Genomic DNA, 14,983 nt, shown 5'->3' on the forward strand with positions numbered 1-14,983 from the left:
ATCCAGGTAGTGACTACTATAGCTGCACTCTTTCATGGGTATTGGAGTATGTTGGAGCAGGGTGCAGAGAGGGGATCTTTAGCTCAAAGAAAGAAAATAAAGACAAACAAGCAAATCTACCAAATCTGCCAGACAAGTAGTCTCTGATCCAAGTAGATTCTGGTTTAATTTTCATTGACTAGAATCCTATTAAAAGGCTCGATTTCAGTTTTTCTGTGTTAAGACTAAGTGGCATTTCTTTAGCATTGTTTGTAAGAAACATACATGGAAAATAAATATGAAAACTATGCTGACCTGAAGAACTATTTGCTTTGTCTTCTACAGATGTAATTTGAAAGAGCTGATAAAGGAACTAGAGTTCCTTAGAGGCCTCCATGTAATTACGAAGGAAACACTCTAGAAAACTAAAATGGCAAATATATTTAAGGCAATTCCCTATGAATAGACTTGGCCGCCACCATCCATTTTATTATTGCTTTTCTAAATTGCTTTCTTGCTGTTTTCTACCAGAGCCTCAGATCAATCTCTAGGTGTTGTTGGGAAGCTTGTTCAAGTAATGACACCTGGCACACAGCTGTAATTGTTTTATGTGTGGGGCATGTTACCCTGTGCACTACGTCTTTTTCTTCATTAAGGGACCTTGAATTTCATAGTAGGCTTTAGGAACAAGAGAGGGCACCTTGCAGCAAACGTTTTAGTTCAAATGGAATTTCTCCAGGAAGCAGGGAGCACAGGGTCACCCTCATTCAGGGAACGAGAGGTGGTTGGGAGATGACTAGAGCATAGTGTGAGTTATGGATTTATTACCTCACATCTCCAAATCTACCTTTCCCTCTGCTCTGCAATAAAAGAGCTGAATTCTGCTAATCTCTCTCCACTGCCCGATGGCCCAGCATTTGACTGTCGGGAGAGGGCCACTGGAGGGGGAGGAGGTTTCCCTGCCTGGGCCGCAGGCTCCACAGGTTGGGCTTCTGCAGAGTGTGTGAATTTTCCGGCAATGCCTAGGGGCCAGCTGCAAGTGAACCCTGTCTGTGGCTGCTTCCCTGGCATTCTCCCTTCAGAAGACATCACAGCAGTGCCCATGATGGGGTGTCTCACTGGGACTCGCTTCTCTGAAACCCTCTTCCCCCAGGGAATTTCCCAGGGGAGGACCACTGTTCATCACATCCCCATAAATAGTTTCCCTACTCACACGCATGGAGAAACTTCACAGCAAGCACTGGGGGGCATGACTGTCCCAACTTTAACAGCTGCCCCACCCCTACCCCTTCCACAGTCTGCAGACTTCTGCACACAGCGCCTCTGAAGGATGGCTTCCCCCAGCACTCCAGGGGGAAGATTCCCAGCAAACTTCCCATACCCTGCGAGCTTCCACTGTGCCCCCTTCACAAAGATCTGCATCTCCATCCTGGAAGATGTGGCTTTTCCTGGGTGCTCCATCTCAGCACCAGGGGTGATGGCTGCCTCTGTACCTGCTAGTCTTGCATTTGTTAGCATGTCTTGGTTCAGAATTAACCAATCCCTCATGACTGAAATCTCCTGTTAATTCTTTACGCAAACTTTCTTTATTCAACTGTGTGCGTGTTTTCTGTCTCCTGTTGGACCCTGGCTGAATCCCACAGTGGGAAGAAAGAGAGAGAGGTTCTCAGTGTTTCCAAGAAAGAAGAGCTGCTTCATCCCTGACATTTCTGCTCACATGACCATCTTCCTAACTATACCCTTGTGCCCCTCAGCTGCTCTTTACAGGTGGTTCTCCCTGGCCAAAACTCATTGAACACTGGCCCCCTAAATGCTACCACCTCCCTTACACCCAGAGTTTCTCCAAATCTCTGCCCATCTTAGACACATTTAAGGGGAATGAGCAAGAAAAATCACTTTAATTTCTGCATGAAATGTACTCAAGTAAAACCTGTACCTTGACCTTTAAAAAAATTCACAACCTGGTATTTTGTAGCAGAGACTTAAATAGAACTTCCACTTGATCAATATTGCAAATTGCCAAGTTAGTGAAAGTCCCAGAAAATCATGCTGAGACACAGCAGAAATCTGTTCATAACGTGAAGGTCAGTCAGGAATTTCTGAATTGCATTGGACAGTATCACAGCCACGGTGGCCTGACTTTGACATGATAATCCACCTCCACCGTGGCACACAGAAAATCAGGGCTCATTAAGTAATTTTTCAGTGCATGACCAAAGTACTGACAAATTGACTTCCTATGAGGACTATAAATAAAAGAAATGCACTGTAAAACTCTAGTGTAGTAGCCTATAGGTAAGTTAGACATTAAAGTTAGAGATTTTGAAATGAATACTACAGTTATTTCTTTGATCTATTTCCTCTACTGGCCTTTGCCCTCTTGACCCAAATAGAAATATGCTCCATTTCTTTTTTTCTAGTTTTAGGTAACTTTAATCTCAGCTTAAAAAAAAAAAAAAAAAAAAGAAAAAGAAAAAGAAAAAGAAAAAGAAAAAGAAAAAGAAAAAGAAAAAGAAAAAGAAAAAGAAAAAGAAAAAGAAAAAGAAAAAGAAAAAGAAAAAGAAAAAGAAAAAGAGGGGGGTAAAAGAGTGATTTATCTGAAAAATTAAAGCCCGCACATAAAATATGAAATAAACAATGGACTTTTTTCCAGTAGCAGAAATGCGTGGCCAGATTCTGTTTCACAAGCATGAGGCAAAAGGTGTAGAACTGTGCTTTTGTATTTGAAATGTATTCATTTGAGAGGACAGTATAAAATCCAGTTCCTGGAGTCTGCACAGATATTGTATTGAGGCTCAGCCTCGGCTGTGCTGGGAAATACAAATTCCATTTTATGTCCACTATATTCTTTCTCTTCAGGCCCCAGAAACCACCATTCAATTTCTGTCTCTATGACTTTGACTATTCTAGGGCTATTTGACTATTCTAGGTTCCACCTCATAAAAGTAGAATCATACAGTATTTGTCTTCTTGTTACTGGCTTATTCCACTTAGCTCAATTTCCTCAGGCTTATCCATGTTGTAGCATTTGTCAGAATTACCTTCATTTTTAAGGCTAAATAATATTCCATTGTATGTATCTACCACATTCTGTTTATGCATCTATCTGTCCATGGGCACTTGGGTTGCTTCCACCTTTTAGTATTGTAAACAATATTGCTATGAACATCAGTGTAAAAATATCTCTTTAAGACTCTGATTTCAATTCTTTTGGGCATAAACCTAGCAATGGAATTGGTAGATCATACTGTCTGTCATATTCTTTAACAAAACTACAACTCTGATTAAATCAAAATCTCTCTCTCCGTCTACCTACCTAATTTAACCCTGCACTCATGCAGCTGTTCATGGTGGCAGAAAAACAAATAACCGCCAAGTTCTTTAAATTCATCCCTAGGAACTAGTGTGGCCAACCCTCCTGGTTCCAGCAGGACTATCCTAGTTTTAGCATTGAAAGTCCAAATCCCAGACAGCACCTGAGACCTGGGCAAACAGGCACAGTGGGCCATCCTACCCAAAACAGGCCCTGATGGTACCCTGCGGTCAATCACACTGTACTTCCCTAGTCCATTCACTCTTCTACTCCCCTAAATGATAATTTCATACCTGCTCAATTGAAACCTCCAACGCTTCCTCCCTGTCCTCACTCCCAATAGATAGCCTTGATTCCTACTCCACTGAAAAAAATGGAAGCACCCAGAAAAGAACTTCCCAGATTCTCAGAAATTACCACCTACCCACCTGGCACAGCCTGCCCCCCATCCTTTGAGCTCCCTCCCAGTAATAAGAGGAACAGCGGTTCCTCTATCTGTGTACCTCCCGAAAGCCAGGTCCTCATTCTGTGAACTACATCCCCTTTTTTCTCGTGTACTTATTCTGTGACACCCCATTTCTTTTGTTAAAAGGTAAACTGAGGCATATTTAAATTGAGGGGAGTCTATCTGAGCCAACGTTAATTCCAATCATGGGGCACCAAACTGGAAGTGGTTCGGACTGCTCTCTGCAGGAGCAAGGGACAAGGTCTGATAGAGAAGACAAAGAAGCAAACAAGGAAACTATTCGGTTGGTTATAGCTTAAGCGGTTGCATTATTTGGGAAAGCCTAGCTGACCGTGACTGGATGTTTTTCTTAACCCTGAAGCATAGAGAGCAATCTGCTCAGGCTTGGGTTTCGGCTTGCTAACACAAGTGACCAAGGCATTAAAGCCGCCCCCTGTTTGATTACTTTAATACTTCTTATATGTCTCCAGCAATTCTCCCCTTACCTGCAACATTAACCACCCCATTACTGGATCATTTCCATTCTGTCACTTATCCCATGTTTAAAAAAAAGAAAAGAAAAACCACCTTCCCTTGACCCCACTTCTCCTGTCAGATCTTCTTCATAAGCAAAACTCTCTGAAAATGTTTTCATACACCCTCCCCAATTCTTCTCCTCCCATCTCCCTTCCGCCCTCTTCCGCCCAGCTTCCCACCGGCCATTCTATTGAACCCGCTCTTGTCAAAATCACCAGTGAGCTCTATGATGCTAAATTCAACAATCAGTTGTCAGTCCTCCTCTCACTTGTTAACATTTGATAAGTTCATCTGATAGGCTGACACAGTTGGTGGTCCCCTCTTCTCTGACACACTTTTTTCCGCTTGGCTTTAGGATGCCACACTCTCTAGGTTTTCCTCCTATCTCTTGGCTTTATTTTCCTCTTTTCCTGACTTCTTAAAAGCTGAAATGCTTTGGGTCTGTTTTTGGCTCTCATCTCTTCTAAGTCCATACTCATTCTTTTGGTGATAACACCCAGATTCCTATAAAGATGCTGATGACACTCAGAATTCACATTTTCTTTTTCTTTTTTAATTGATTTTTATTGTTGACACTATTACAAATGTCCCCATTTTCCCCCAACCCAGACCTCTACCCTGAACTTCAGATTTACATATCTTAACTCCCTTACTTACTAACATCTCTGCTTGGAAATTAATAGACATCCCAAATATAACATATTCCAAACTGAAGCATATGATCTCTACCACTCTGTTCCCAGCCTTCTCTCTCTGAAGGCTTCCCCATCATAAATGATGGCAAACACATCTTTGCAGATTCTCAAGCTAAAAATCTTTGGGACCATACTTGAACCTTCTGTTTCTCTCAAAGTTTATATCCAACCCATGAGAAAATCCTGTTTGTTCTGCCTTCAAAATACACCCAGAGTCACATTTTGCTTGTGAATTTCTGCCATTCTGTTGATGGCAGCTGGGACATTTCCCTGGCCCCTTCCTCTTGGCTGTTTCTCTCCTTCAGCTTGGGTATTTTCAAAATAATAATAAAAAGAGAGAGAGAGAGCTAATGAATAGAAGGGCATGGTGTGGGTGTGAAACTCTAATTGCTTCTTAGAATGTCTTTGTTTTCAAGGAAATTATGCTTAGAAATACACGCACTTAACAGGAAGTAAAATTAAAAGCAATGTAAGACTATAGAGCGCTTATGGCGGCTTAACACTACTATGTTCTGTGCGGGGTCTATCACAGTCAGTGCTTAATGAACGCTCACTAACAAAAATAATAGTATCTTTTACTTATGTAGTGATTCACCATGTGCACAGTGTGTTTATATGCATCTCATTAAACCTATTTACAATAATCATATCGTCCAGTTAATCTTGAAGTCCTTGTGGACACAGATAGCTTTGCATCCTCAATGGCTAGCACAGAGCCTGGCACAGGGTGGCCACCCAGGAAATGTTTGTTGAATGAGTTGACTCACTGACATAGTCTTATTACCCTCATTTTACAGATAACAAAAATAAAACTTAATGATGTGCTCCATATTATCAGACTAATAATAAGCAGTAACCTGTCTTTTAATTCCCAAGTCAGTGTTCTATTAGATCTAAATCTTAAGATTTGGTTTCCCGTTTCTTATAAAACAAAATTTTTATAGAGATTTTGATTGCCTGTCATTATCTTCTTCCACTACTTCCAACTTAACCAAAGTAAATATCACTTTCCCATTATTTTCAACCACAGATAAACTTAGGAAAAACAGTGAAGTAGGTCTAGGTTCCTTGGTGGTTGTGCCATGAAGTACCCATTTAATGCTTTTGGCATATCTTCCTTTGTTTAGGTTGGGCACATAGATTACATTAAACCGATCGTACTCTCCAAAAACATACATGTGTGCCTGGAATATAACTCTACACATTTGGGGTGGGTGTTGGGATAGAAATCAGATAACACTCAATGTTAACACTCTCTGAGATTTTAAAAGTTCTCCCATTTCTTCCAATGTTCTCTTTAATTTTATTCCCGAGTTACATCGCCAAACTCTCTGGCACCTTTTTTTTTTTTTTTTTTTTACATGGAAGCATCTAACTATGCTAGATGCTGCCATTTGGAGTATATTGTTTCCTCTCCATTTGCATGTGCACCTTATTAATAAGCATTATTTCTATATTCCCACTCCTTTCTGGAGTCATCCTCTGATGCTTTCCACATATTGGGTACCCAACCATCAGGAGTAGTTGCATCTGTCTTATCCCTTTTGCTCCCCAAAGGCCCCCCTTTTTTCATCCCCATAAAGCCAAACTTCTCATCCATGGCAGCAAATAATCAAGTTGGAAATCTACCCCCATGCCAATGTGCTTATAGCAACACAGTACCACTCATTTCCAGCACTATTCTCTCTTCTCATCAGTACTCAGAAATGTATCCAAGGATTCTCAGATATTGTTTTTTAATTCTCCTCGAGGTATTCTCATGGTACAGACTTTAGAAAACACAAAAGAGAAGAATGACAGGAACTTTTGGACAAAATGGGGTAATCAGGACCATTAGTAATCAAAACCCCATTTTAGTGAGCCCAGACACACAATTAGTTTCTTCAATGGCCATTACATCATGCTTTCCAATTTCGACCAATGTCAAGGCAGCTTTGGAACAACCAAGAAATAGTTATGTCCTATATGCTAACTAATCTGTGCAAGAGGCAAGCATACAAGAACTAAGAGACATTCCTGCAAGAAATTTATAACAGCTTAGGGAGTTTTTTTAGGTTACATTTTATACAACCTTACGCAACTTGTTGATAGCTACCAGAGACCATTTCCAACCAGTTCAGAAAATGCCCTTCGCCCTCTTTCTTACCTTGGACTGACATTTTAAAAAAACTAATAAACTTAAAGATTTTTATGTATCTTTAAAAACTAATAAAAGAACTAGGGGCTCTAAGTTTGAGTCAAGTCCAAAAGTTGCTTGATAACCTTGGGTAAATTGCTTTGCTGCTTTAAAACTAAATTTCCTCATCCATAAATGAGGATAACATTATCTGCTTCCTTAAAACCATCATGAGGAATAAATGAAAGTTTACATGAAAGGGTTTCATAAAATATAAAGTGCCAAACACATGGTAAGTGCTATCATCCAACACCAGCAGCAGATTAGAGTAGAAGGACAGCCTGTCAGATGGGGGGTGGGAGATGACAAAACGGACACTTGGGAATCGCATCCCCCAAACCACAAAATTGTCCTTATTTCAAGTCAGCATTCTCATTTTTCACTTTTTAAGGAATAGATATCTTCAGTGACAATGTGTGGAGATTTATGGGGTTCTGGAAACTGATATTACTGCTATAAGAAAAATACCCAAATACTGATACTTAAGTGGACTCATTGTATTGCATTTTGTTAGAGTTAACTAGTAAAAAAAATCAAGAATTTTTACGTAAAACTGTACCTTTTCCCATAGAGAATGAGTATGTCCCTCTATGTAAAAGTAGACAATGAATTTTCCACGGTAAAATACCTCCTTTCTATACATGTTGCAATCACTTGGAATTCAATCACCCCCTACTTTGTGTACCCCAATCCCACGGCAGAGCCTCTGCACGCTCCCTATCCTCCTCCATAGCCTGTGCCTCTCTTTTGCTTCATCATTTAAAATGCCATATCCATGCTGTCCAATCCCAACTAAATATCTCCAGCCCAGGCTTCTCTTGGACAGACTTTAATACCCAGCTGCAACGCCTCATCTGCACTTGGATATCTAACATGACTCAAGTTTAACTTCCCCAGGCTCAACTCTTGGTCTTTGCCCTAAGTCCCTCTTACTTACAGCATCCTTCACTCTCCCTTTGATTAGACCAAAAACCTTGGAGTTGCATTTCCACATCCAACCTGTGAGGAAACCTTGTTGGTCGTACCTTTCAAAATACACCCAGCATCTGACTACTTCACACCAGTCCCACAGCCACCACTTCGGCCTGAGCCAGCACCATCTCTCGCCTAGGTTGCTGCAGTCACCTTCTCACTGGCCTCTGTTTTCATCCTTGTTACCCCCACCCCCCAACTCTGAATTTATCTTCCAAACAGCAACAGAGTGATTCTTTTAAAACGCGCATCAGGGAGAGAAACAAGATGGCGCACAGGAAACGGCTGCGGCCGCCGCCCCCCGCAACCACATCAAAATTACAACTAAAACACAGAACCACCATCGCTCGGAACCTCCTGAGACCTGGCTGCACAGAAGCCCCACAACCAGGGAGCTGAAGCAGCACCGAGAGCGGGAGGAGGGGCGGAGACGCGGGCGGATCGGGGCTGAATCGGAGACGCGGCCGCGGGCCCACACCCGGTGCCGCGGGTTAAACCCGGGAGGGAATTTCCCGGAGGACTGAGGGGCCCCAGCCCCACAGCAGGCCCCCAGCCCAGGGCTCCAGGCCGGGAAGAGACGTCCCCACAACTCCGGGCTGTGAAACCAGCGGGGACTGTCCCTGAGGGTCGCGGAGGCCGCGGGAGCCCCAGCAGCTCCTCTAAAGGGCCCGGCACGGACTCACTCGGACACTCCCTCTGAGCCCAGCGCCGGGCAGCAGCCGGAAAGGACCCGGGACACTCGGGGGGAACTAACCTGCCTGAGATCCGGGCGAGAGGCGGAGGGGCGGCTTCCTCCCAGGCAGAAGGGCTGGCGGAGGCCATGGCTCCTGTGGCGAGTCCTCCCCGCACACAGCCCGCAGGCAGGCGCCATGTTTGAATCGCCAGCACCTGACTCGCACCTTTGGCCCCGCCCCGTGATTCCCGGAGGCCCCGCCCTTCCCCACCTGAGGCTCATCCAGGCCATTTCCAGGGGCTTTTCTGTGCAAGGGGCCTCTCGAGCCCCATGCTCAGGACTTTCCTAAAATCTCTCAAACAAGCAGCAGCTGCCCCATACGGCTTGATAAGCGGCCCCAGGCCTGGCACTAGTGGCAGCTGCACTGGCTCATAGCTGGGCCTCTCCTGGGCACCTCCAAGCCCAGCACAAGCAGCAGCCAACTACGGTTTGCTGTGTAGCTCAGGCTGGGTGGCCCTGGGCAAGGCACTGGCACAGGCTGACTGCACCTCCCGGGAGGCCCCAGAGACAGTGCACCTGGTGGTCAGACTCGACCACGCTGGATTACAACCCTGCCACGTCCACGAGTGACACACTCAAGGGGCCCACTTGGTGAACACCAAAGCTCCACTGAAGTAAATCCTGCTCCATAGGGGTGTCTCCAGCACAGCAGCTCTCTGGCTGTAGTTGCAGCTGGTCCTCACAGCCGATTAGTCTGGGGGTTAGTTCCTCCCAGTGACGCCAACAGCAACCAAGTCTCAACTACAACAGGACAGTGCACACAGCCCACACAGGGGAGCACCTAGAAGGCCCAGCTCAGGTGACTGGGGAGGCTGAGCTACTGGACCCTACAGGACACCTACTACACAAAGCCACTCTACAAATTCCAGCAGACACAGCAGCTCTACCTAATACATAGAAACAAATACCTGGAAGTAGCCAAAATGTGGAGGCAAAGAAACATGTCACAAGGGAAAGAACAGAAGAAATCTCTAGAAGAGGAACTAAATGAAATAGATCCAAGCAAGCTAACAGATACAGAGTTCAAAATTTTGTTTATAAGGATGTTTAAGCAGACTATTAGGGAAATAACAGAGAAAATCAATAACATAATAAAGTACCAATTTGAAATGAAGGCTACAGGAACTGAAATGAAGAATAATTTACAGTGAATCAACAGTAGAGTAGAGGACGCTGAGAATCAAATAAACAATTTGGAACATGAGGAAACAAAAAACACCCAACCAGAAGAGCAAAAAGAAAAAGAATCCAGAAATGTGAAGATAGTATAAAGAGCCTCTGAGACAACTTCAAGAGGCCCAACATTTGTATTATTGTGGTGCCAGAAGGGGAAGAAAGAGACCAAGAAATTGAAAACCTATTTGAAAAAATGACAGAAAACTTCCCCTACCTGGGGAAAGAAATAGATTTACAAGTCCAGGAAGCACAGAGGGTCCCAAAGAAGAAGAACCCAAAGAGGCCCACAGCAAAACATACCATAATTAAAATGCCAAGAGAGAATCTTAAAAGCAGCAAGAGAAAAGCGGTTAGTTACCTACAAGGGAGCAGTCATACAACTGTCAGCTGACTTCTCAACAGAAATCTTGCAGGCCAGAAGGGAGTGGCAAGAAATATTCAAAGTGATGAAAAATGTGGAACTACAATCAACATTGCTCTACTCAGCAAAGCTATCATTTAGAATTGAAGGTCACATAAAGAGCATCACAGATAAGAAAAAGCTAAAGGAGTTCATCACCACCAGACCAGCACTACAGGAAGAGTTGAAGGGTCTTCTTTAACAAGAAGTTAATGAACAAAAGAATCTGATGGACTAAATAGATCCAGAGAGATTGACGCATGCCACAGACGATCATATTTCAGAGGAAAGAGGGAAGGGGGGTGGAGAGTAGGAAGAGATTAACTCAAGAAGTTATATGCATATAAGCATAACCCATGGACACAGTCAATAACAGGGTGAAGGCCTGGGGAGGGGGTGGGAGCGAAGTGGAGGGGGTCAATTGGGAAAAAATGGGACACCTGTAATACTCTCAACAATAAAGATAAATTTAAAAAAAAACACCAGAAAACAAAAAAAACCCTTCATCAGTACATCTTATAACTCTGTTCACAAACTCTCCAAGACTAACCCATTTTATTCAAAAAAAAAGATTTACATGAGCTCACTCCACTATCATCTCTCTGATGTCATTATGTTACTACTCTACTCTGGCTCACTCTGCCACAGCCACACTGACCTTTTTATTATTCCAGGAACACACCAGGTACATTCCCTTTTCATGGCCTTTGTACCAGTGTGTCTTTCTGCCTGGTGAGTGCCCTCCCCTAAGGCCATATATCTAACTCCTTCACATTGCTCATTTTCTCACTGAGGTCCACACTAGCCACTTTAAAGTTGCAATCTCCTCCTTTTTTAAATTTTCTCTCTAAATACATAGCACTTATAACTCTATCATGATATTTATTGTTTATTTTATATTACCCTCTATTAGAATATAAAGACCATGAGGGCAATATCTTAATTGGAGGGCCTGGCACTCAATAGATGTTTGTTGAATGAATGTCTTCAGTATCTCAGTAATGTAGAATCTTGAAGGTTGAGTTGTGTGGTATGTTAGTTTCCTTTACCACTCTGAAAAATCACCATAAAAATTAGTGGCACAAGACAACACAAATTTATTATCTTACAGTTCTGGGGGTTGGATGTCTAAAATCAAAGTGTCAGCAGCCCTGTGTTTCTTCTGAAGGCTTCAGGAAGAATCTGTTTCCTTGAGATTTTCAGCTTCTAGAAGTTACCTATATTCCTTGGCTCATAGCCCCTTCCTTTCATCACCCCAACCTCTTGTTTCTGTGGTCATATCTTCTAGTACTTACTTAAATCTCCTGCCTTTTTTTATAAAGACCCATGTGATTACATTAGGCCAACTCAGATAAGTCAAGATAATCTCCTCATCAAGATTCTTAACTTAGAACATCTGCAAAGTCCCTTTTGCTATATAAGTCACAATCGCTGGTCTTGGGGATTAGGATGTGGACATCTTTGGGAGGCCATAACTCAGCCTGCAACATGTGGAAAACATTTTGATGGGTTGTGTATATGAAGCATGGCATAACTAAGCAACAGCTGAAGAGATGTGAATGAAACTACTATATTTACTAATATACCAGGCACAATAAGGGATAGTCAAAGAGGAGATCAAGGTTTAGTCAAATAACTTGGAAGACACATAATACAATTTTTACTTAAATAACCATATACAAGAGATAAAAAGAAAACCAATAGAATTGGGTTAGAAAAGTTTTGAACAAAGAGGCAAAATATAAGGCTGAGAACTTAGGGGTGAGATATGGCAATTTTCCTAAGCCATATTAAAGATTTTGGACTTGGTTCTAAAGGAAATTGGAAACCACTGAGGGAACTTACATAGAGAAGTGGCCTGATCAGATTTACATTTTAAAGCATATCACTCTTGCAATAGGGTGAAAAAAGAATGGGAAAACAAGAGGATATGTGAAAAGACCAGTAGGAAAAATGATGCCGTAATCTAGGCGACAGTGGCTTGCTATTCCACCGAGTCTCGGTTTCCTCTCTGTAAAATGAAGATCATATTGTTATCAACCTCACCTGGCTATTGCAATGACTCAACGAGAATACACCTAAAGCACCAGGCTGGGCATTTAAAATGTGCTGGCGACTGATGTTGTAACTCTGAATCAGACTTAGCTACCCATTCCTAACAGAAAATTACAGCGATACTGCTTAAAAGGAAATAGGCTATTGATTACATCTAACACAAGGTATTTAAAAACCAATAAAACATTAACAGAAGCACAGTGGGATAAAGAGCTGGCCTCTACACAGTTTAATTAGGTCAAGAAGGCATGTCTGTAAACACCTCCTGCTAAAGGAGGTAAGATGACCAGGAGCTCAGAGAGAACTCTGGGTCCCGGGTTTCAACAACAGTGAAACAAGGAGAAACAAAATCACCACTGGGACTTTTGGCTGCCAAAGACTAAATATTATGAAAATGACGGAGGTGGAGGCCTCTCAGAAGTGCTTTTCTTAATGTCACCAGGCAATGACTTAAAAACAGTATTGTATACAAAAGCACAGACTTGGGCATGACAAGTGGGTTCAAGTCCTGGTTCTGTCACATACTAGGTTTGTCACTGGAAAAGTCATGTAAGCTCTTTGAGTCTCAGCTACTCTTTCTGAAAATTAAGACAAATATGAAAACACCTCATACATGGGTCACAATCTAATGAGAAAATGTTTACCAAGTGCTTTCAGTGCGTGGCGTAGAGTAAGAACCCAAAAGGTGGTGATTGTTATTATGACTGTTATGAACGGTGGTAGCCTTTCTTATGTTTATCAGCCCAATACCTATTAAGGAAAGGCAAACAGCATCCTGAAAGGGAAGGGAGGCAGGAAAGAGGCCAGCAAGGGAATGTCAGGGGCAATCCGGAGTCATCGTTACCAAACACGGAGCGTGCTCCCCTATGGCTCAGGCAAGGATTACAGTGTGTTAGCGAAGAGCAGACCAAGAGCCAGCAAGGGAAATGTAGGCAGGAGCCAAACGGAGAGAGAACGACAGGATCGACGCGCCAGGAGCAGCTCACCTCCTGGAGTGCTGGCTCACTGTCGCCGGGACCCCGACAGCGGACAAGGCGGGGGATTGATGAGAACACTGGCCGCTCTCTCGGGGCGGCAGCTGCCCTGCCGCGGACACGCAGCCACATTCACCCTCCTTGAACGAAAGGTGGTGAGAAGCTGTTCGCAGCCTTCTCCAGGGGGCATTGTCAGAGTATGAAAAGGGACCACTTAAAAATAACAAGATGGCTTTGTCAACAAAGAAAATTCTGAAGACAATCTTATCAGATAGTATCGAGACTAAGAGAGCCCATGTTTCTGCGCTTTCCCACACACTTGGACTGCCAAGGTTTATAAGCTGCATATGGGGGAGGGGGAGATAATATAATTTTCCAAAGCCAAGGGGGTGAGTGTAAATCAAGAATAAGAAAAGGAAGGGATGCCTGCACGGCGGAGCCTCCTCAGAAAGGAGGGGAACTGGGAGAGTCCCCTGGCTGACACCTTCCCCTTCGATGCCTGTGAGTTCAGTGGCTCCCCATTGCCCACCAATTATAAGTGCCTTGCCCTAATTTTGGAGATTCTTCCCTTTCTCTGCTACATCCCCGTGATGGGACAGGGAAACCCTGAGTACAATCCCAACCCAGTGTAGAGCCGAACAAGAGGATGCTCAGTCTAAATTCTAAATTCCGAGGGAAAACTGACTGTCCATCTCAATTTAAGTGTCCACTTTTGGTCCAACTAGATATGGCAAGTCACACACTACACACGTTTCAGGGAAGGGACACTGTGAATTTGATAGGGATCCCAAAGTGTGTCCCGCCTATCTTTCCCTCTCTTTCTCGCCTATTCCCTGTACTCCGCCACACTGGGCAGTTTGCTGTTCCTTTCACTTCCTTCCTGTGTTTCTTCATGGTGGAATGCCCTTTTCATATAGATCTACCTGCTGGAAAATGAAATCAGACACAGCCTTCAAGGACTGGGGATGGGAATTGGTCAGAATATATGCTTAGAATCACAGATCTTAAACCACATTTTACTGTGGTAAGCTTAAAGGACATGACATCCTTTGGGAATATACTGACTCCTTACCTGAGAACACGTGTGGATGCAGGTGTACATGTCATGAAAGCCTGGTACTGGGGTATTTTAACATCTTTTCATTCCAGCCACTCATTTTTAAATCATAGCATTATTATCTTAAAACGATCACCAATGTTATATTGTTGAATTAGTCCCAGCTGACATATGACTAAGCCTCATGCATACAGTCACAGGACATCGGGCCATGAGCGGTCACGAATCTGCAGAACTACAGGGCCTCTGAGGTGTAGGCCTGCCCTGCCATGCAGACCCTTCTCAGCACCACCTCGTGAGGACACCTCTCCCTTATTTAAGTGTTGTAATATCTCCCTTGTTCTCACCCCCAGGGCATTTTTGGTTTTATCTTCTAGAAGGGTTAGGTCATAAACATTACGGCACACTGTGAATAGCAAGTGCTTTGTTGTCAGTATGAGTCCTGTCACAGCCACTTAACTCACCTGGTGG

Source organism: Miniopterus schreibersii (assembly GCF_964146895.1).
Source record: "Miniopterus schreibersii genome assembly, chromosome: 6".
In the NCBI taxonomy this organism is placed as follows: domain Eukaryota; kingdom Metazoa; phylum Chordata; class Mammalia; order Chiroptera; family Miniopteridae; genus Miniopterus; species Miniopterus schreibersii.